This window comes from Aethalodelphis obliquidens, unplaced genomic scaffold (assembly GCF_003676395.1).
Source record: "Aethalodelphis obliquidens isolate GAN/ISIS:26980383/991018 unplaced genomic scaffold, ASM367639v1 scaffold1, whole genome shotgun sequence".
NCBI classification, from domain to species: Eukaryota; Metazoa; Chordata; class Mammalia; order Artiodactyla; family Delphinidae; genus Aethalodelphis; species Aethalodelphis obliquidens.
The window spans coordinates 71,448,252-71,471,202 of NW_020837945.1; the positions used below are offsets into that span (position 1 = coordinate 71,448,252).

General features: G+C 39.9%; 1 long non-coding RNA gene across 9 annotated transcripts in view; it reads left to right on the forward strand.

The window, feature by feature from the left end:
* Window positions 1-22,951, forward strand: part of LOC113621038 (uncharacterized) — a 44,776-nt gene that overhangs the window by 890 nt on the left and 20,935 nt on the right. For 5 of the 9 annotated variants that reach the window (XR_003433010.1, XR_003433016.1, XR_003433008.1 and 2 more), the window contains exons 2-5: window positions 2,786-2,894; window positions 3,824-4,779; window positions 19,470-19,535; window positions 22,835-22,917. This is a non-coding gene — a long non-coding RNA (uncharacterized LOC113621038). Of the gene's footprint in view, window positions 1-2,785; window positions 2,895-3,823; window positions 4,780-19,469; window positions 19,536-20,120; window positions 20,168-22,834; window positions 22,918-22,951 lie in introns of all 9 variants that reach the window. The other 4 variants (XR_003433011.1, XR_003433012.1, XR_003433018.1 and 1 more) reach the window with 3 other exon arrangements.

Sequence of the window (22,951 nt, forward strand, 5' to 3'; positions counted from 1 at the left end):
TTTAATAATAAAACAACTCCAGACAGAATTGTCCCAGGGATCAGACATCAGAGAACTGTGTAAGGGTGACTCCTGCACTCTTATTTTCCAGCATTGGGCCCAAGGGCTCTGGCCTGAGGACAGTAGGACAATGAGAAGGGCGCGGGTTCTAGACAGCTATGGGGGGGCTGGACTGGGTGGATTTGGGTCATGGCGTCTTTCCCTGTGAGGTGAGCAGGGCAACTTTCTACTAAATCATTCGATAACAGTGTGTGTAAGGGGGTTGCCCTTCACCATGCAGCCAGGGCCACTGAGCAGGAAGTTGAATGCACCCCACCTGGGCCGAGACAGGGTCTAGGGCAGGCAATACTCCACAGGTGATAGAACTGAGGCTCTACACGATTAAGTAACAGCTGGTAGTAGTGAAGCCAGAATTCAAATCCACTTTTCTGACTCCCAAGTCTGCTCTGAACCAATAAGGGGCAACGAAGCAACACCATACCCAGGAGCTTTGGGAAGCATCAGGTTTTAAAGTAGTAGATGGGCCCCTGGGCTGGACAGCTGGTGATTGTCAAGTGGAGCAAAACTGAAGTTTTGTCCTCAGCCAGACAAGAATGACGCCCATTTCCCTTCCTCCATTAATATGGACGGAATGAACTAGCACTGGGGAATTTGTTGCAACAAAAATAGAAATGAAGTTGTTCCTCTCCTGAGAACAAGGAAAGTAAAGGGAACAGTGAACAGGCTAGAGAAGAAACAAATGGGATGGAAAGGGTTAATCACTCCTAGCTTTATTTTAACTGTTGCTAATCTGTAGTGTCTGTAACTAGATTTGTCCTTCACAAAGCTAACCTATTACTCCCTGACACTATGTGAATTACATCCTGCATGGTAATACCCCCTAACTCTATGTAAATTACATCATGCCCTACTACCCTGCACTCCCTTATAACAAATCACCCCTTGTAGCCTTTTGCATTTCAGAAAAAAAGATAAACCAGAGACAAACAGGCTCAAGTACTGGGCTGCTGGACCCAGTTACCCAGCTGCCTGACACCAGCTGTGACTGTTTTGAAATAATGCAAGAAGAATGCAAGACCTTCACAATTTTGATCCTTATCATATACCCTGGACTGTGAGCCCCACCTATAAGATCTTGTCTGATTCCCCGGGAAGTGGGGGTACAGTTCTTGAGGTGCTAGCCTGCTGTGTTTTCCCCTTTGCCAGACAAATATTAAAGCCATTTTTCTTGTTCTTCCAAAACTCTGTATTTCTGTTTGGCATTGGTGCACAGAGAGCTGAGATTTTTGGCATCAGTCTGACCAGATTTTGGGGATCAATAGATGCAAACAGCTGATTTGGAGCAAGTTTCTCTGCTGGTAAATCAAGCTCTAAATCAAACAAGGCAAAGGGTCAAAGCACCTACATGCTGGATTGTTCTGCTGGGTGATTCTCTTAGGGAAGCCCAGCTCCCCATTCTCCCGTCTCCCTTCCAGTTGCTCTCAAGAGCCAGACCCATGCCTCCAACATCCCTAGTGCAGGGTTATCTGGAGCTTCAGGCTCACAGAAAAGAGGTCTCCTGCTCCCTTCCCCCATCCTGCCATCTCAGCTCCTGGACTGTCCCCACCACCACATTGAGCACTGGGACTGTGATGGAAGTTGTCTTGGAGCATGTCTCCTTCTCTTCATTGTGTTTGACTCTGGTACTGGTAGCTGAGGAGACTGCTCTCTCCCAAGGGGACTGACAGCACAATGGAGGAAATGAGACACAGGCTAGAAACACAAGGCTTAGGAGATTTAGGAGGCTGGGGGGATAACCTCAACCCTCCAATGTGCCTGTGCCAGTCTCTTCCCAGATCTGAAACTTGAAAAGAGCTGCCCACAGGAGAGTGATTCTGCAGGGGGAAGGGCTTGTCAGGTCTAGTTCTAAGCAGAGGCAGCCCAAGCTGCTTGAGGGAGGCTTGTGGCAGTGCCTTGAAGAATGTCCACTGTGAAATGGTTGCATGTTTGGGGTAAGCAGGAGGGCAAGGAAGGCTGCAGCGGGTGATAAAGGCACCTGCAAGCAGGTGCTCGGCCAAGAGTGTTGATGCTGCGGAGTGGTTGGGCTGAAGGTTTTTTGGGTTCTGTTTTGTTTTTTAAAATAGAGCAATGTTTTTTAAACTACTCTTGCAAACTATTAGCTGGAGGTGCACTGAATTTAGTGAGTTTTAACTGCCTTTTTTTTTGCTGTGTTGGGTCTTCATTGCTGCATGCGGGCTTTCTCTAGTTGCAGTGAATGGGCTTCTCTTTGCGGTGGCTTCTCTTGTTGCAGAGCATGGGCTCTAGGCACGTGGGCTTCAGTAGTTGTGGCACATGGGCTTGTGGGCTCTAGAGCACAGGCTCAGTAGTTGTGGCACATGGGCTTAGTTGCTCCGCGGCATGTGGGATCTTCCCAGACTGGGCTTTAACCCATGTCCCCTGCATTAGCAGGTGGATTCTTTATCACTGCGCCTCCAGGGAAGTCCCTTAACTGGCTTTTTTTTTTTTTTTTTTTTTGCGGTACACGGGCCTGTCACTGCTGTGGCCCCTTCCACTGAGGAGCACAGGCTCCGGACGCGCAGGCTCAGTGGCCATGGCTCACGGGCCTAGCGACTCCGCGGCATGTGGGATCTTCCCAGACCGGGGCACGATCCCATGTCCCCTGCATTGGCAGGCGGACTCTCAGCTACTGCGCCACCAGGGAAGCCCTGGCTTTTTTTTTTTTTTTAATGAAAGAGGACAGTAATAGAAAATATCAGAATATAATTTTCTGAACTTTTCATTGAAGTATAACATGCATCCAGAGAAGTGCAAAGACTTGGGCATTTTACAAAGTGAATACACCCAGCACCGAGATCAAGAAACACCATAATCAGGATCCGGAAGTCCCCCCAAATGTAAGTTGTAAAAGAAACTATAATCTTCAAGCATGTCCTTCATATTTATGATTTACTTTTAACTTTCTGACAACCCTCCCTGGCCTCCGCCACCAACATAAACTCCACAATAACAGGAAGTTTTGTCTGGGGATAAGACTGGCACAGGCACCTAGAACAATGCCAAGTATACAGTAGGTGCCAGCAATATCTATTGAATGGGTGAGATTGCATCACAGATAGTGTAACCAAGCAGGACCCTATGGGGCCTTCCCAGGACAGACCCTACCCCCCACCAAGTCCTCTGCCTCCCTCTTGTCTGTAGAAAAACTTTAGCCTCCTAGGCCTTCCCCAACTTCCAAAGAATAAATGTAATCAGAGAAGTAAGAAAATGCAGAAAGAAAGGAAAACAGCCAAGCAAGACAGAATAATAATAGTTTAGTCATTAAACAAAGTCAAGGACTGTTAGTTCCTCCTCAAGGGCTATAGATAATATACTGGATCATATCCTTTGAGCTGTTTGACAGCTACTAAAACCCCCACGAAGTGGAAGAAGTTAACTGCATGCTGCCCACAAGCACGTAGACCCCAGACGAGTTGGAATCAGGAGGTTGATGATGTTGATTCCCAATTACTCACCAACAACCAATCAGAAGAATGTCCACGAGCTGATCATCCACCCTTTTCTCTCACCCTGTCTTTAAAAACCTTTCCCTGAAAGCCATCAGGGAGTTGGGTCTTTGGAGCACTAGCAGCCTGGACTCCTTGCTTGGTGCCCTGCAATAAACGCTGCGCTTTCCTTCACCAAAATCCGGTGTCAGCAGATTGGCTTTACTGTGCCCGAGTGAATGGACTGAAGTTTGGTTTGGTAACAATAGTAAAGGTATGGTTTCATTATATATACACAGGTGTGCTCTACATCTTGATATAAAATGTGTTTCTTTCTGCAGATCAGAGGCAAAGACTTCTGAAGGCCAGTGCTCCAACTTGAGAAAGCTGTGGAGGCTGTGGTTCAGGTCCGGGGAATGAGCATGGACGAAGTAGAATAGTATGCTGACTAGACCAGTGCTTCTTAAACTGCAGTGTGCCACTGAATGACCCAGGCATCTGGTTGAAAGGCAGGTTCTGATTCAGCAAGCTGGGAAGGGGATGCTGCGATGCTACATTCCTGTCAAGCTCCTACACTTGGTTAGCAAGGCCTTGAACCCAGAGATTCTCAATAATGCTGTACATAAGAATCACACGGGAGGCTTTTCAAAACACTGCTGCCCAGGTCCCACCCCAGAACAATTCAGTTGCAATCTCTGGGGTGGGGCTCACATCCATAGGTTTTAAAAGCTCCCCTGGTGATTCCAGTGTGCAACCAGAAACAGTGGGTGCTGGTTCCCTGGAGCACCCCCAGTGCCTGAGCTGAGGTGGGAGGGAAGTGAGGTGTGGGGTCAGGTCCGGTGTCTGAGCAAACGATCCAGTATGACAAAGGGCAAGAGATTTCTTAGTCAGCAATGGACCATTTGCCCCTTAGTGGAGGTGAAGGGAGGGATTTCTGAAGGAATTCTTTGGCGTGGGGCTACCTGCTAACCCAGGTCACATCCTCCCAGGACCAAGAACAGACCTGTGCCTTCACCTTATCAAGCAAGTCAGAGCTCCCCAGAGCTGCTCCAGGGGCTGGGCTCACATGCCCCCAGGCGGTTCAAACATTTTCAAAACCTTACTAGGGCAGTGGGAGGAGGTGCTGCCAGCTGCTCCCACACCCTGCCCTGCTAGAGAAAGAGCCAGATGAGTCCAGAGATTACAAGCCCTGGATCAACATGGGCTATTCAGGATGAAGTGCCATAGTCCTGGGTTCTGACGCCCTCTGGTGGACACCTAGAGTTGAAGTTGGTAACCAACAGACTACTGTGTCCAGGTACTCTTTATTTATTTTTTAAACTTTTAATACAGTTTTTAAAGGTTACTTTATATTTACAGTTACTACAAAATATTGGTTGTATTCCCCATGTTGTACAATACACCGTTGAACCTATCTTACACCCAGTAGTTTGTACCTCCCATTCCCCCACCCCTACACCCTCCCCCTCACTGGTATTAGTTTGTTCTCTATATCTGCAAGTCTGCTTTTTTGTTTTATTCATTAGTTTTTTGTATTTTTTAGATTCCACATATAAGTGATAGCATACAGTATTTGTCTTTCTCTGTCTGATTTATGCCACTTAGCATAATGCCCTCCAAGTCCATCCGTGTTGCTGCACATGGCAAAATTTTGTTCTCTTTTATGGCTGAGTAGTATTCCATTGCGTGTGTGTGTGTGTGTGTGTGTGTGTGTGTGTGTGTATTACAGCTTCTTTATCCATTCATCTGGGTTCTTTTGGTTGTTTTTGCCTCAGAAAATTTATTTCTTTAGATTGAAGTTTAGTTGATTTACAATGCTGTGTTAGTTTCTGGTGTACAGCAAAGTGATTCAGCTATACATATATATATTCTTTTTCATATTCTTTTCCATTATAGTTTATTACAAGATATTGAATATAGTTCCTTTGGCTATACAGTAGGTCCTTGTTGTTCATGTATTTTATATATAGTAGTTTGTATCTATTTTATATATAGTAGTTTGTATCTGCTAGTTCCAAACTCCTAATTTATCCCTCCCCCTCCCCTTTCCCCTTTGGTAACCATAAGTTGGCTTTCTACATCTATGAGTCTGTTTCTGTTTGGTAAATAAGTTCATTTGTATCATTTTCTTTAGATTCCACATATAAGTGATATCATATGGTATTTGTCTTTCTCTGTCTGACTTACCCCACTTAGTGTGATGATCTCCAGGTCCATCCATGTTGCTGCAAATGGCATTATTTCATTCTTTTTAATGGCTGAGTAATATTCCATTGTATATACACACCACATCTTCTTTATCCATTCATCTGTCAATAGACATTTAGGTTGCTTCCATGTCTTGGCTATTGTAAATAGTGCTGCTGTGAACATTGGGGTGCAAGTATCTTATCGAATTAGAGTTTCTGTCTTTTCTGGATATATGCCCAGGAGTGGGATTGCTGGATAATAAGGTAGTTCTTTTTTCAGTTTTTTAAGGAAAACTAAAACTGTTTAGTTTCCTTTTTTAAGGAAAACTAAACTTGACACTGTTCTCCATAGTTGCTGCACCAATTTACATTCCTACCAAAAGTGTAGGAGGGTTCCCTTTTCTCCACACCCTCTCCAGCATTTATTTATTGTTTGTAGACTTTTTAATGATGACCATTCTGACTGGTGTAAAGTGATAGCTCATTGTAGTTTTGATTTGCATTTCTCTGATAATTAGCAATGTCAAGCCTCTTTTCATGTGCCTTTTGGCCATCTGTATGTCTTCTTTGGATAAATGTCTGTTTAGGTCTTCTGCCCATTTTTTGTTTGGGTTGTTTGGTTTTTTGTTATTAAGTTGTATGAGCTGTTTGTATATTTTGGAAATTAAGCCCTTGTTGGTTGCATCATTTGTAAGTATTTTCTCACATTCTGTAGGTTGTCTTTTCATTTTGTTCATGGTTTCCTTTGCTGTGCAAAAGCTTATAAGTTTGGTTAGGTCCCATTTGTTTATTTTTCGTTTTATTTCTATTACTTTGGGAGATTGACCTAAGAAAACATTGCTACGATTTATGTCAGAGAATGTATTGCCTATGTTCTCTTCTAGGAGTTTTATGGTATCATGTCTTATACTTAAGTCTTTAAGCCATTTTGAGTTTATTTTTGTGTATGGTGTGAGGGAGTGTTCTAATTTCACTGATTTATATATGGCTGTCCAGCATTCCCAGCAACACTTGAAGACCGTCTTTTCTCCATTGTATATTCTTTCCTCCTTTGTTGAAGATTAGTTGACCATAGGTGTGTTTATTTCTGGGCTCTCTATTCTGTTCCATTGGTCCATATGTCTGTTTCTGTGTCAAAACCATGCCATTTGGATTACTGTAGCTTTGTAGTATTGTCTGAAGTCTGGGAGGATCATGCCTCCTGCTTTATTGCTTTGACAATTCTAGGTCTTTCATGGTTTCATATAAATTTTAGGATTATTTGTTCTAGTTCTGTGAAAAATGTCATAGGTAATTTGATAGGGATCACATTAAATCTGTAGATTGCTTTGGGCAGTATGGCCATTTTAACAATATTAATTCTTTATCTCCCTTTCTGATGGAATGTAGTCTTGATCTGTCACGTACCCAAGCCAATGTCAGGCACAATCAAAGAACACATGATCCATATGCATAATCAAGAAACTGCTGGTTGGGGGAAGCAAGACTAAACAAAGAAAGGACTGGCTCCTTTTATTCTTCACCTACTCCTTCTTTACATCCCCCAGATCTGGCTTTCCTTGGAACTCACTGTGCTAAGTTTAGAAATGAGGAACACTCAGGGCTACTGAGGTATTTTTTCACTTTTGGACCTCCCTGCTGTTCCTCTCTCCATCTTTGTTTAAATCTCCCCATTCGTAGTGTAGATACAGCACAATCCTTAGCTGACTGTTCTTCCTCTTTCTGCTCCAGTGATGACCATCCCAGGGAAGCTCATACCTGCTGCTTTTTTGGCCACCTCTGCAGCTTGGTCAGCTAATTTCCACTCATTGCCACCCCCACCTGCAAACACACACACATCTGAGCTAATTAGGCCCACAGGATAGAGCTCCCTGCATCTGTGGCTGCCCTCTTGAACCACAATGTTCATTGGTGACTACCAGACACTTCCTTTTGGTCATGCCAATCTGAGGAAGTGGCAACAGAACCCAGACTCTCAAATCCAGCCCTCTCTCCTCGACTCCCCTGGCTCTCTCATTTGCCCAGGAACCAGACTCAGGTCCTTGGCCGCCTCTTTCCACATCCCCTCCTTCGGCACTCTGTGCAGACCCCAGACACTGCAGGGCTCCAGTCTGCCTCCTCCTCCCCAGACTCACTTCCTCTCAGCTACCACCTTAGTGCCGTTAGGGAGAACGTGGGTCCAAGACACCTCAATATCAACAGCCCCAAAGGAGGTGATCAGGTGGTTAAACCAATGGGAAACACTAGTTGGGGAGATCCAGGGCACCTGCATAAGTGCCTGAAGAATGTCTACAAGATAAGGACAGAGTAACAATCTCATCGGTAGCACATCTGAGCTATTGGGATGGGTAAGAAAGGATTGTAAAGGTACCCTAAGAGGATAGAATCAAATCTGGGTTTGAGGGAGGAAACATACATTCTCAGTGGGAGAGGGATTTTTTGTTTGAGCTAGAAAGGATCTTAGAGAACAGCAGGCCTAACCCCCTCATTTAGAAGTGAGGAAACGGAGGTCTTGAGATGTACAGCAGATTACCCAAGGACGTCCAGCGATTTAAGGATGGTGATTGAATTGGATTAGAATCTCCATGACCCAGATACAAATTCAGGGCTCCTACTCTACTAATTCTTTTCCCCAACTTTCCCTCTAGCAAATACATATATACCATGCCAAAGCTGAGCTGCAAAAACAGGAGGGAGTAAGAATATCTTAGTGAGTTCTGATGATTTACGTATAGAAATTATATATGGGCCAGTCTCTATATGCTTGGTTGGGGGTGATGAGAAAGCACCTTATGGAATTAGTTGAGGGGAATAGCTGGATATCAAGGAAGGCTGGGGCTGAGTTCTAGCATGGGAACAGGTTAGGCCATCAGGCCTCCTTACCTTCCAGTTCATACATGCATGAATGCACTCGCACATAGTTTTTTCCTAAACACTGGTAGCCTGTGTGGATAATAGTCAAACACACTTTGAGCTGATGAGGTTCCTGGTCCTTGGTGTGAGCACTTACATAGGATAGACATTTTCAGCAGGGAGAGGAGCAGGAAACAGGGCAAAAAATACAGAAAGGAGAAGGGGCCACAGGAATGATGCTACATCAGAAAGGTGTTATAGGATCCCTTTAGGCATTAAGGAAGCCTTTTATGTATGGAGAAAACATTTTTTATTAGTTTGTCAATTATCTTATGATTTGGTTTATGCTATGTTTTTTTTTTTTGCAATGCTACAATTTGTATGAAATCAGTGTATCAATCTTTTCCCACATGGCACTTGGGTTTCTTTTAATTTAATTTTTATTTTATATTAGAGTATAGTTGATTTACAATCTGCTAATTTCAGGTGTACAGCAAAGTGATTCAGTTATACATATACATATATCCATTCTTTTTCAGATTCTTTTCTCATATAGGTTATTACAGACTATTGAATAGAGTTTCCTGTGCTGTGCAGTAGGTCCTTGTTGATTATTTTATATATAGTAGTGTGTATGTGTTAATCCCAAACTCCCGATTTATCTCTTCTCCTCACTTTTTGTTTTTGAAGTCTGTAAGTCTGTTTCTGTTTTGTAAATAAGTTCATTTGTATCAAATTTTTTTAGATTCCACATATGATTGATATCACATGATATTTGTCTTTCTCTGTCTGACTTACTTCACTTGGTATGATGATCTCCAGGTCCATCCATGTCGCTGCAGATGACATTATTTCTTTCTTTTTTAATGGCTGAGTAATAGTCCATTATATACATGTACCACATCTTCCTTATCCATTCCTCTGTCAATGGACATTTAGGTTGTTTCCATGTCTTGGCAGTTGTAAATAGTGCTGGTATGAACATTGGGGTGCGTGTATCTTTTCGAATTATGGTTTTCTCTGGATTTATGCCCAGGAGAGGAATTGCTGGATCATATGGTACTTCTATTTTTAGTTTTTTCAGGAACCTCCATACTGTTCTCTGTAATGGTTGTACCAGTTTACAGTCCCATGAACAGTGTAGGAGGGTTCCTTTTTCTTCACACCCTCTCCAGCATTTATTGTTTGTAGACATTTTGATGATGGCTATTCTGACCAGTGTGAGGTGATACCTCAATGAACTGTTTTAAAATTTTTATTTTATTTATTTATTTTTGGCTACGTTGGGTCTTTGTTGCTGCACACGGGCTTTCTCTAGTTGCAGAGGCTACTCTTTGTTGTGGCGCGCGGGTTTCTCATTGCAGTGGCTTCTCTTGTTGCACATCACGGGCTCTAGGTGCATGGGCTTCAGTAATTGTGGCGCATGGGCTTAGTTGCTCCATAGCATGTGGGATCTTCCCAGACCAGGGATCGAACCCGTGTCCCCTGCCTTGGCAGGCAGATTCTTAACCTTTGCACCACCAGGGAAGTCCCCTCATTGTACTTTTCATTTGCGTTTCTCTAATAATTAGTGACGTTGAACATCTTCTCATGTGCCTCTTGGCCATCTATATGTCTTCTTTGGAGAAATGTCTATTTAGATCGTCCCATTTTTTGATTGGGTTGTTTGTATTTTTTGATATTGAATTGCATGAGCTGTTTGTATATTTTGGAGATTAATCCCTCGTTGATTGCTTCATTTGCAAATATTTTTCTCCTATTCTATGGGTTGTCTTTTCATTTTGTTTATGGTTTCCTTTGCTGTGCAAAAGCTTTTAAGTTTAATTAGGTCCCATTTATTTTTGTTTTTATTTTCATTACTCTAGGAGGTGGATCCAAAAAGATATTGCTGCAGTATGTCAGAGAGTGTTCTGCCTATGCTGTCCTCTAAGAGTTTTATAGTATCCAGTCTTACATTTAGGTCTTTAGTCCATTTTGAGTTTACTTGTGTGTATGGTGTTAGAGAATGTTCTAGTTTTATTCTTTTACATGTAGCTGTCCAGTTTTCCCAGCACCACTTATTGAAGAGACTGTCTTTTCTCCATTGTATATTCTTGCCTCCTTTGTCATAGCTTAGGTGAACATAGGTGCCTGGGTTTATCTCTGGAATTCCCATCCTGTTCCGTTGAGCTATATTTCTGTTTTTGTGCCAGTACCATACTGTTTTGATTACTGTAGCTTTGTAGTATAGTCTGAAGGCTGGGAACCTGATTCCTCCAGCTCCCTTTTTCTTTTTCAAGATTGCTTTGGTTATTTGGGGTCTTTCGTATTGCCATACAAATTGTAAAATTTTTTGTTCTAATTCTGTGAAAAATGCTATTGGTAATTTGATAGGGATTGCATTGAGTCTGTAAATTACTTTGGTAGTATAGTCATCTGACAATACTGATTCTTCCAATCCAGAAACATGGTATATCTTTCCATCTGTTTGTGTCATCTTTGATTTCTTTCATTAGCATCTTATAGTTTTTCAGAGAACAGGTCTTTTGTCTCCTTAGGTAGGTTTATTCCTAGGTATTTTAGTCTTTCTGATGTGGTGGTAAATGGGATTGTTTCCTATAATTTCCCTTTCTGATCCCTTGTTATAAGTGTATAGAAATGCAACAGATTTCTGTATATTAATTTTGTATCCTGCAACTTTACTGAATTCATTGAGCTCTGGTTGTTTTCTGGTAGCATCTTTAGGATTTTATATGTAGAGCATCATGTCATCTGCAAACGGTGACAGTTTTACTTCTTTTCCAATTTGGATCCCTTTTATTTCTTTTTCTTCTCAAATTGCTGTGGCTGGAACTTCCAAGACTATGTTGAATAAAAGTGGCAAGAGTGGACATCCTTGTCTTGTTCCTGATCTTAGAAGAATTGTTCACCGTTGAGTATGATGTTAGCTGTGGGTTTGTCATATATGACTTTTATTATGTTGAGGTATGTTTCCTCTCTGCCCACTTTCTGAAGAGTTTTTATCATAAATGGAAGTTGAATTCTATCAGAAGTTTTTCTGCATTGATTAAAATGATCATTTGGTTTTTATTCTTCAATTTGCTGTGTGGTATCACACTGATTGATTTGTGGGTATTGAAGAATCCTTACAAACCTGGGTTAAATCCCACTTGATCATGGTGTATGATCCTTTTCATGTATTGTTTGATTCAGTTTGCTAGTATTTTGTCAAGGATTTTTGCGTCTATGTTCATCTGTGTTATTGGCCTGTAACTTTCTATTTTTGTGGTATCCTTGTTGGGTTTTGGTATCAGGGTGATGGTGGCCTCAGAATGAGTTTGGGAGTGTTCTTTCTTCTGCAATTTTTTGGAATAATTTCAGAAGGATAGGTGTTAACTCTTCTCTAAATGTTTGATAGATTTTACCTGTGAAGCTGTCTGGTCCTGGACTTTTGTATGTTGGGAAGTTTTTTAATCACAAATTCAATTCCAGGACTTGTGATTGGTCTGTTCATTTTTTGTATTTCTTCCTGGTTCAATCTTGGAAGATTGCACCTTTCTAAGAAGTTGTCCATTTCTTTTAGGTTGTCCATTTTATTGGCATGTAGTTGCCTGTAGTAGGCTCTTATGGTGCTTTGTATTTCTGTGGCATCAGTTGTAACTTCTTTCTCATTTCTAATTTTATTGATTTGGGCCCTCTCCATATTTTTCTTGATGAGTCTGGCTAAAGGTTTATCAATTTTATCTTTTCTTTTTTTTTTGGCAGCACTGCATGGCTTGTGGGATCTTAGCTCCCCGACCAGGGACTGAACCCAGGCCTCGGCAGTGAAAGCGCCCAGTCCTGACCACTGGACAAGCAGGGAATTCCCAATTTTGTTTATTTTTTCAAAGACCCAACTTTTAGTTTCATTGATTTTTTCTATAGTTTTCTTCATCTCTATTTCACTTATTTCTGCTCCGATCTTTATGATTTCTTTCCTTCTACTAAGTTTGTGTTTTGTTTGTTCTTCTTTTTTAGTTGCTTTAGATGTAAGGTTAGGTTGTTTATTTGAGATTTTTCTTGTTTCCTGAGGTAAGCTTGTATCACTATAAACTTACCTCTTAGAACTGCTTTTGCTGTGTCCCAAAGGCTTTGGATTGTCATGTTTTCATTTTCATTTGTCTCTAGGCATATTTTGCTTTCCTCTTTGATTTCTTCAGTGATCTGTTGGCTGTTTAGTAACATATTGTTTAGCCTTTACAGTTTTTTTCTTGTAGTTGATTTCTAATCTCGTAGCATGGTCAGAAATGGTGCTTGATATGATTTCAATTTTCTTAAATTTACTGAGGCTTGCCTTATGGCCCAGCATGTGATCTATCCTGGAGAATGTTCCATGTGCACTTGAAAAAAATGTGTATTCTGCTTTCAGATGGAATGTTCTATAAATATCAATGAAATCCCTTTTGGTCTAATGTCTTATTTAAGCCTGTGTTTCTTTACTGATTTTTCTGTCTGGACGATCTATTCATTGATGTAAGTGGGCTGTTAAAGTCCCTTACTATATTGAGTTAACATTTGCTTTATATATTGAGGTGCTCCTATGTTGGGGGCATATATATTTACAATTGTTATATCTTCTTGGATTGATCTCTTGATCATTATGTAGTGTCCTTCTTTGTCTCTTGTAACAGTCTTTATTTTAAAGTCTACTTTGTCTGGTATAAGTATTGCTACTCCAGCTTTCTTTTGATTTCCATTTGCATTGAATACCTTTTTTTCATCCCCTCACTTGCAGTCTGTATGTGTCTCTAGTTCTGAAGTGAGTCTCTTGTAGGCAACATATACATGGGTCTTGTTTTTGTATCCATTCAGCCAGTTTATGTCTTTTGGCTGGAGCATTTAGTCCGTTTACATTTAAAGTAATTATTGATATGTGTGTTCCTGTTGACATTTTGTTAATTGTTTTGGATTTGTTTTTGTAGATCTTTTTTCCCCTTTCTTCTTTTGTTCTCTTCTTTTGTGATTTGATGGCTGTCTTTAGCTTTGTGTTTAGATTCCTTTTTCTTTTTTTGTGTATATCTGTTATAGATTTTTGATTTGTGGTTACTGTGAGATTTTTATATAGCAATATATATGTATATATGTGTGTGTGTGTATATACACACACACACACACATATATACACATACTTGTTTTAAGTTGTTGATCCCTTAATTTCAAATACATTTTAGATACCTTCCATTTGTACTCTCTCCTCTCACAATTACTGTTTTTGATATCATGTTTTACATCTAATTGTTTTGTTTAACCCTTAACTACTTAGTGCAGATACAGATGATTTTGCTACTTTTGTTTTTAACCTCCGTACTAGCTTTGTGTGTGGATTAATTCTTGTCTTTACTGTATGTTTTCTCTTACTGATGAGCTCTTTCATTTCATAATTTTCTTGTTTCTAGTTGTGGCCTTTTCTTTTTCACCTAGAGAAGTTCCTTTATCATTTATTGTAATGCTGGTTTGGAATTCTTTTAGCTTTTGCTTGTCTGTAAAGCTTTTGATTTCTCCATCAAATCTGAATGAGAGCCTCCCTGGGTAGAGGATTCTTGGTTGTAGTTTCTTCCTTTTCATCACTTTAAACATATTGTGCCACTTCCTTCTGGTCTGCAGAATTTCTGCAGAAAAATCAGCTGATAGCCTTATGGGAGTTCCCTTGTATGTTATTTGTTGCTTTTCCCTTGCTGCTTTTAATATTCTCTATCTTTAATTTTTATCATTTTTATTATAACATGTCTTTTGGTTAATCCTGTATGGGACTCTATGCACTTCCTGGACTTGGGTGACTGCTTCCTTTACCATGTTAAGGAAGTTTTCATCTATTATCTCTTCAAATATTGTATTTTCTCAGCCCTCAGGCTCTCTTCTCCTGGGATTCCTATAATACGAATACTAGTGCATTTGATGTTGTTCCAGAAGTCTCAAGCTGTCCTCATTTTTTAAATTCTTTTTTCTTTTTTCTGTTCAGCAGCAGTGATTTCCACTACTCTGTCTTCCAGCTCACTGATCTGTTCCTCTGTATCATTAATCTACTATTGATTCCTCCTTGTGTATTTTTCATTTCAGTTTTTGTATTCTTCATCTTTGTTTGGTTTTTCTTTATATTTTCTAACTCTTTGTTAAAAACATAACTTCTCACTCTGTGCATCCATTCTTCTCCTGAATGCTTTGATCATCTTTACAATCATTGCTCTGAACTGTTTCTCAGGGAGATTGCCTATCTCTACTTCACTTAGTTCTTCTTGGGTTTTATTTTGTTCCTTCATCTGGAACATACTCCTCTGCCACCTCATTTTGTCTAAGTTGCTATCTGTATTTTTATGTATGTGGTATGTTAGTTAAATTTCTCGACCTTGGAAAAGTGACCTTCGTATGCAAGTGACGTCATATGCATCCCAGCGGTGCACTCCCCTCTCATCACCTAAGCTATATGCTTTAGGGAGTCCCCCCTAAGAGGGCTGCAGGGGTTCTTCTGCTGTGGTGGGCTGACTCTGGGGCGGTGTGGTAGGCTTTTTGGCCCCTAGTCTCGTTGGTTGCCTGACCCTTCCGTGTGTGGATGCTGCTGGCTGCTGTTGAGCAGGGCTTGGTCACAAGGTGGCTATTGGTAGAAGCCTAGGGGGCGCCAGGGCTAGTGGTAGCTCACTGGTGGGCAGTGTCAGGATCCTGAAGACGCTGGGTCTGTTGCCCACCCACTGGCAGGTGAAGCCAGGTCCTGGGGTTAATGCTGTGCTACTGGCAGGCAGAGCTGGTTCCTGGAGTCTGGCAGCAGGGCCCAGGGATCCCAGAGCTTGTTTCAGATCATTTGGGGCAGATGGGTTCTTGACACTGTTGGGTATGGGGGCCAGGGTGTCCCACAGGTTACATTGGCCTGCTAGTGGGCAGGGCCACGGCCCAGCTGGTCCCAGGGTAGGGTCTGACCTGCTGGTGGTGGTCTGCAGGGTACAGGATCATAGTTTTCTTGCTTCTGGCGCCTGCCCACTGGTAGGTGGAGCTGGGTCTTGGCACTCTGGTGGGCAGGGCCATGTCTAGAGGCATATCTAGAGGTGGCTGTGGGCTCAGGAAGTCTTTAGGAATTCTTTTTGCTGATGGGTGGGGCTGTCTCCCTGCCCAGTTAGTTGTTTGGCCTGAGGTGTCCTAGCACTGGCACCTACAGGCTGTTGGGTGGGGCCAGCAGCCACCAGTAGCAGTGCTCATGCAGCTGAATGCCCCCCAAAATGTCTGCATGCAGCCAGTGTCCATGTCCCCAGGGTGAGTTTCAGCCATCTCCCCACAACCCCCGCCACCTCTCCAGGAGGCTCTCTAAGACCAGCAGGTAAGTCTGGCCCAGGCTCCTATCAAATTCCTCTTTTTGCCATGTGTCCTGGTGCACATGAGATTTTATGTGTGCCCTTTAAGAGTGAAATCTCTATTTTCCCCAGTCTGATGGGGCTCCTGTAATTAACCGTGCTGGCCTTAAAGCCAAGTGCTCTGGGGGCTTGTCTTCTTTGTGCTGGACCCCTGGGCTGGGGAGCCTGATGTGGAGGTCAGAACTCTCACTCCTGTGGGAGGACCTCTGCAGTGTATTTATTTTCTAATTTGTGGGCCACCCACCTAGGGCATATGAAATTTGATTATATTGCAAGTCTGCTCTTTCTACCCATCTCATTGTGGTTGCTTCTTTATGTCTTTAGTTGTAGAAGGTCTTTTCTTGTAGTTTCCAGTCTTTTTCACTGATGGTTGTTCTGCAGATAGTTGTGATTTTGGTGTGCTTGTGAGAGGAGGTGAGCCTCAGATCTTTCTACTTTCCCATCTTGGCTGCTCTCCTCTTCATTCTTTTTTCTTTCTGCTCTTCAGACTGGATAATTCCAATTGCTTTATCTTTAAGTTCACTAATACTTTCTTCTGTCTGCTCAAATTTGCTGTTGAATAACTCTAGTGAGTTTCTCATTTCTGTTATTTCACTTTTAAGCTCCAGCATTTATTTGGTCCTTTTTATAATTTCTATGTTTTTACTGATATTTTCATTTGTTCTACATAGTTTTCCTGATTTCCTTTACTTCTTTGCCCATGGCTTCCTTTAGCTCATTGAGCATGTTAAGTCAACTGTCTTAAATATCTTTAATAATTCCAGTGTCTGGGCTTCCTCAGGGATGGTTTCTGTCGAAATCTTTTTCCCCCCATGATTGGGCTATACTTTCCTGTTTCTGTTTCCTGTAACTCTTTTATTGAGAACCAGATATATTGAGCATTATGTTGTTTTAACTCTGAAATCTAATTCTCCCTCTCCTCAGGAATTGGTAAATCTTGCTAGTTGAGGGCTGGAGCCATCGTTGTGACTTCTCCAAACGATTTTTGCAAAGTGTGTATTCCTTGTTTTGTGTGGTCACTGAAGTTTCTGTCTGATATCTCTACAGTCAGCCAGTAAGCTGACAAATATTTCCTCAAATGTCTGGCTCCCAAAGGGAAATACTGTCTCTAATCCCCTGTAAACCACTTTAGTTCATGGGGGTTGAAACAATGGCCAACCTTTGTGCTGGCCCCTCAGTGATCAAAAGCAGCAATTATCAATCAAAACACACAATCCTAATATTTGGAGGACAAGTTTCTTATTGTCCAGGAAGCTGCACCAGGAATATGGGCCACCACCTCTCCTTTCTGCTCCCCGCTTCAGAGAATGGTAGTGGAGGAATGGTAGCCACTATATGAAAGACCAACATTCCCAAGAATTTACTGATTTACCAGTCTCTTCATCAAGCTCTACCCTGAACACTGCAAGTATTTAACTAGACTCCAGAATTCCAAAATAGTTGCTTTAGACAGTTCTTGCCAGCTCAGTAGTTGTTTAGGTGGAGAAATGGCTTCCTTCCCTGACATCATTCCATTTCTTTTTATTGCCAAATAATATCACATTGTAGGCTTATACCACATTTTGTTTATTCATTCATCAGGTAATGGACATTTGGGTTGTTTTCAATTTTTAACTATTATGAATAATGCTTCTATGAACAATCACTTATAAATTTTTGTGTGGACTTGTGTTTTTATTTCTCTTGGGTGTATACATAGGCATGAAATACCTGGGTGTAATGATTACTATTGTTAACAATTATTACTATTATTAACCTTGCATTCCTAGAATAAACCCTACATGGTCATAATACATTATCCTTTTATATATTGTTGGATTCAATTTGCTAGTCTTTTGTTAAGAGTTTTTGCATCTACATTCATGATAATATTGGTCTGTAAATTTTGTTTTTGTAATGTCTTTGTCAGGTTTTGGTATGTTATACTGACATCAATAGTTTCCTCTGCCTCTATTTTCTGAAAAAGTTTGTGTAAGGTTAGTGATAGTCCTTCCTTGAATGTCTGATAGACTTCACCAGTGAAACTGAGTCTAGAGTTTTCTTTATGGAAAGTTACGATAAATTCTGTTTATTTGCTAGAGGGCCATTCAGATTTCCTGATTTTTTCTTGTATTAATTTTGATAATTAAATTTGTTAGTACATTTGTCTACTTCACATAAGTGGTCTAATTTGTTGGCATAAAATTGTCCGTGATATACCTTTACTATCCTTTAATGTCATAGGATCTGTAGTGATAACCTTTTTCATTCTTGATATTGGTAATTGTTTTCCATCATTTTTTTTTTCTTCATTGCTCTAGCTAGGGGTTTTTCTATTTCATTTTTCATTCCAAAGAATCAGATTTTGGCTTTGTTAATTTTATCTATTGTATGATTTTCATGTCATTGATTTTTGTTCTTTATTGTATTTCCTTTCTTCTATTTCATGTGAGCTTACTTTGCTTTTCTTTCTCTAACTTATTAAGATGGAAACTTAGGTCATTGATTTTAGATGTTTTTCTAATATAATTATTTAAAACTATAAGCTTCCCTCTAAGCCATGACTATTCAATAGCACTTTCTGCAGTGATGGAAGTATTCTGTTTTCTGCTGTCCAGTACAGTAGCCACTAGCCATATGTAACTATTGAGCACTTGATATGTGGCCAGTGTGTCTGAAGAATTGAACTTTTGTATTAATTTAAATTTAGTCACATGTATCCAGTGGCTTCTGTAATGAGCAGTGCATCTCCAAGCACTGCTTTACCTGCATCCACAATTTTATGTTGTAATTATCATTAAATTTAAAATATTTTCTAATTTCCCTTGTGACTTCATCTTTTAGATGAATAAATTATTTACAACTGTGCTGTTTAATTTCCTGAGGTTTTGGGGGTTTCTGGATATGTTGTTACTGATTTTAAATTTTTAATTTAATTCCTTTGTGATCAGAGAACACACCATGTATAATTTCAATACTTTTTAATCTGAGCCTTGTAGAGCCCAGCATATGGTCTATCTTGAATTTACCATGCATACCTCAAAAAAAATAGTATTTTGCACTTGTTGGATGTAGTGTCCTATAAACATCAGTTAGATTGAGGTGGCTGATAAAGTGGTTCAGATCTTTGTCCTGATTTGTCTAATTGTTCTAATGACTTCTAAGAAGTGGGTGTTAAATCTACTATGGCAGAATTATGTTTCTCCCCACAATGCTATAAACTTTTAATTCATGTATTTAAGGCTATCAGGCATCCTACATACATATTTATAATTGTACTATCTTCCCAATGAATTGTCCTGTTTATCATGAAACGTTCCTATTTTTATCTATGATAATCTTTGTCTTAAAGTCTATTTTTATCTGGTGTTTATATAGCCATTCTAGTCTTATTATGCTAATTTACATGCTCTTTGTTTTCCATCCTTTAACTTTCAACTTATCTGTGTTTTTAAAGTGTTTCTTGTAGGCAGCATTTAAATGAACTTTTTGATTAGAATGTTAACGTGTCACTGATGTAATTATTGATATAGTTGGACCTTGGCATATTTTATTAGTTTTTTGTTTGTCCTCTGTTTTTGTCCTTACCAACTCACGTTTTTTTTTTTAAGGTCACTTCTCCCAGCTTTACTCCCATCCACAGTCTGTTTGCCTGTGTTTACTTTTTAAGTCATCAGGTGGGTTTCTTTTCCTTTCTTTTTTTTCTATTTTACTCAGAGTTTATCATCGTAAGCAGTGGAGGGATGGGTTATAGGGGCTTACATTGTGATACTGGAACCAAAACTCCTTTCATGAAGGTTTCACGGCTACTCTCACTTATGCATAGACTACTTTGAAAGCAGACGCAAGAAATTGGTGATTGTGGATATTTAGAGGGAGAAATTGTGGGGGCCAAGAGGAAAAACTTTTCAATATAGACCCTTCTGCACTTTGACCATTAGTATGTAAACATTTTTCAAAAAAGGCATTAACAACTAGTCAAAATAATCAATCTGGGATGGATTAAACATTAGGTAGTTTGAAGGACAGATGTAGCCAACTACAAAGGCTTTAACTCAAGCACCTAAGAAGGTAAGCCCATTGATAGCTACAAGGAAGATAACGGTATTTGATGTGTTCAATTCCAAGCGAAGGTATATGTTGCAGATAACCAACCATATGTCTCTTCAAATATTTGTTTAGGGCTGCCTCCTGGCCCATCACCTTTCACAAGGCACATTTTCCTTAGAATACAGTCATCTATTGTCTTGATTTTTTTCCAGGCTGTGCACGTGGCTACTAATTCTGACAGGGGAAAGCTTGGACATAGGTGAGGCAATTAAAAGGCTTCCCAATTCTAGTGGCTGCAATTCCTGCAAGCGTACTGAAGAATTCTGGCTGGCACTTGTAGCTACGAGATTCAGTTGTATAATGGTTTTTTTGGTAATTGCTTAGTAGAAAGCCTGTAAAATAAAACCCTTACCAATTATGCCTTTTACTATAGAGCAGCAGTGTCCACTAAACCATTAGCTATTGAGCACTCGAAATAGGGGTAGCCCAAATTGTGATGTGATAAGCACAATGGATTTTGAAGACTTAGTATGGAAAAAGGAATATAAAATGTCTTGGCAATAATTTTTAATGTGTACCTGTTAAAATAATAGCATTTTGAATATACTGATTTCAAATATACTAAAATTTCATGTTTCTTTTTAGGTTTTTAATGTGGCTAAAAATTAAAATTAGATAGGTAACTCACCTATTTTGGAGGGGGAGGGGAGACGAAATAGGTCCTGCTAGAGTTTTCTTTTTTTTTAATTGAAGTATAGTTGATTTACAATGTTGTTAGCTTCAGGTGTACAGCAGTGATTCAGTTTTATATATATATTCTTTTTCAGATTCTTTTTCCTTATAAGTTATTATAAAATATTGAGCATAGTTCCCTGTGCTATACAGTAGGTCCTTGTTGGTTATCTATTTTATACATAGTATTGTGTTTATGTTAATCCCAAACTCCTAATTTATCCTTTTCCCTCCCCCCTTTCCCCTTTGTTAACCATAAGTTTGTTTTCCATGTCTGTGGGTCTGTTTATGTTTTGTACATAGGCTCATTTGTATCTTTTGTTTTTTGGGTTTTTTTAGATTCCACATATAAGTGATATATGATATTTGTCTTTCTCTGTCTAGCTTACTTCACTTACCATGATAATCTCTAGGTCCATCCATGTTGCTGCAAATGGCGTTATTTCATTCTTTTGTATGACTGAGTAGTATTCACTGTATATATATACCACATCTTCTTTATCCATTCATCTGTCCATGGGCATTTAGGTTGCTTCTGTCTCAGCTATTGTAGATAGTGCTGGCTATGAACATTGGGGTACACATATCTTTTCGAATTATGGTTTCCTCCAGATATATGCCCAGGAGTGGGATTGCTGGGTCATGTGGTAGCTCTATTTTTAGTTTTCTAATGAACCTCCATACTGTTTTCCATAGTAGCTGCACCAATTTACATTCCCACCAACAGTGTAGGAGGATTCCCTTTTCTCCACACCCTCTCCAGCATTTATTATTTATAGATTTTTTTGATGGCCATTCTGACTGGTGTGAGGTGGTACCTCATTGTCATTTTGATTGGCATTTCTCTAATAATTAGTGATGTTGAGCATCTTTTCATGTGCCTTTTGGCCATCTGAATGTCTTCTTTGGAGAAACATCTATTTAGATCTTCTGCCCATTTCTTTATTGGGTTGTTTTTTTGATACTGAGCTGTATGAGCTGTTTGTATATTTTGGAAATTAATCCAAAACAAAAAGACAACCTACAGAATGGGAGAAAATATTTGCAAATGATGTGACCTGCTAGAGTATTCTTACTGAAAACCAATGACCAATTGGACAACCACATGCAAAAAAAATGAACCATATACCCTTTAGAAAAATTACCTGAAAATAGCTCAGACCTAAATGTTAAATGGAAAACTAAAACTCCTAGAAGATGACACAGGGAAAAACTTAGATGGGTTTGGTGATCCATGAAAGAAATAAGTGATAAGCTGGACTTCTTTAAAATTAAAAAATTCTGCTCTGCAAAAGACACTTTCAAGAGAATGAGAAGACAAACCACAAACTGGGGAAAAATACTTGTAAAACACATATCTAATAAAGGACTGTTGTCTAAAATATACAAAGAAATTCTTAAAACTCAACAATAAGAAAACAAACAACCTGCTTAAAATAGGAGCAAAAGATCTGAACAGACACTTCACCAAAGATATACACTTGGTAAATAAGAATATAAAACATCTTGTCATTAGGGAAATACAAATTAAAATGAGATACCACTACACACCTACTAGAATGGCCAAAATCCAAAACACCGACTCCACCAAATGCTGACAAGGACGTGGAACAACAGGAACTCTCATTCACTGCTAGTGGGAATGCGAAATGGTATAGTTACCTTGGAAGACAGTTTGGAAGTTTCTTACAAAACTAAAGATACTCTTCCCATATAATCCAGCAATTGCACTCCTTGGTATTTACCCAAATGAACTAAAACTTATGTCCACAAAAAACCTGTACACGTTTATGGTAGCTTTACTCGTAATTGCCAAAATTTGGAAGCAACAAAGATGTTCTTTGGTAGGTGAATGGAGAAATAAACTGTTACATCCAGACAATGGAATATTATCCAGCACTAAAAAGAAATGACCTATCAAGCCATGAAAAGACACAGAGGAATCTTAAATGCATATTACTAAGTGAAAAAAGCCAATCTGAATAAGCTAGATTGAATGAATTATATGATTCTAACTATATGACATTCTGGAAAAGGCAAAACTATGGAGACAGTAAAAATATCAAGGGTTGCCAGGGGTTCCTGGGAAGGGAAGATGAAGAGGCAGAGCACAGAGGATTTTCAGGGCAGTAAAATTATTCTGTGTCATACCATAATAGTAAAAATGTCATTATACATTTGTCCAAACCCATAGGATGTACACCACCAAGAGTGAATCGTAATGTCAACTATGGATGATAATGATGTGTCAAGTGAGGTTCATTGATTGTGACAAAGGTACTTCTTGGGGGTGGGGCTCTCAGGATGTCAA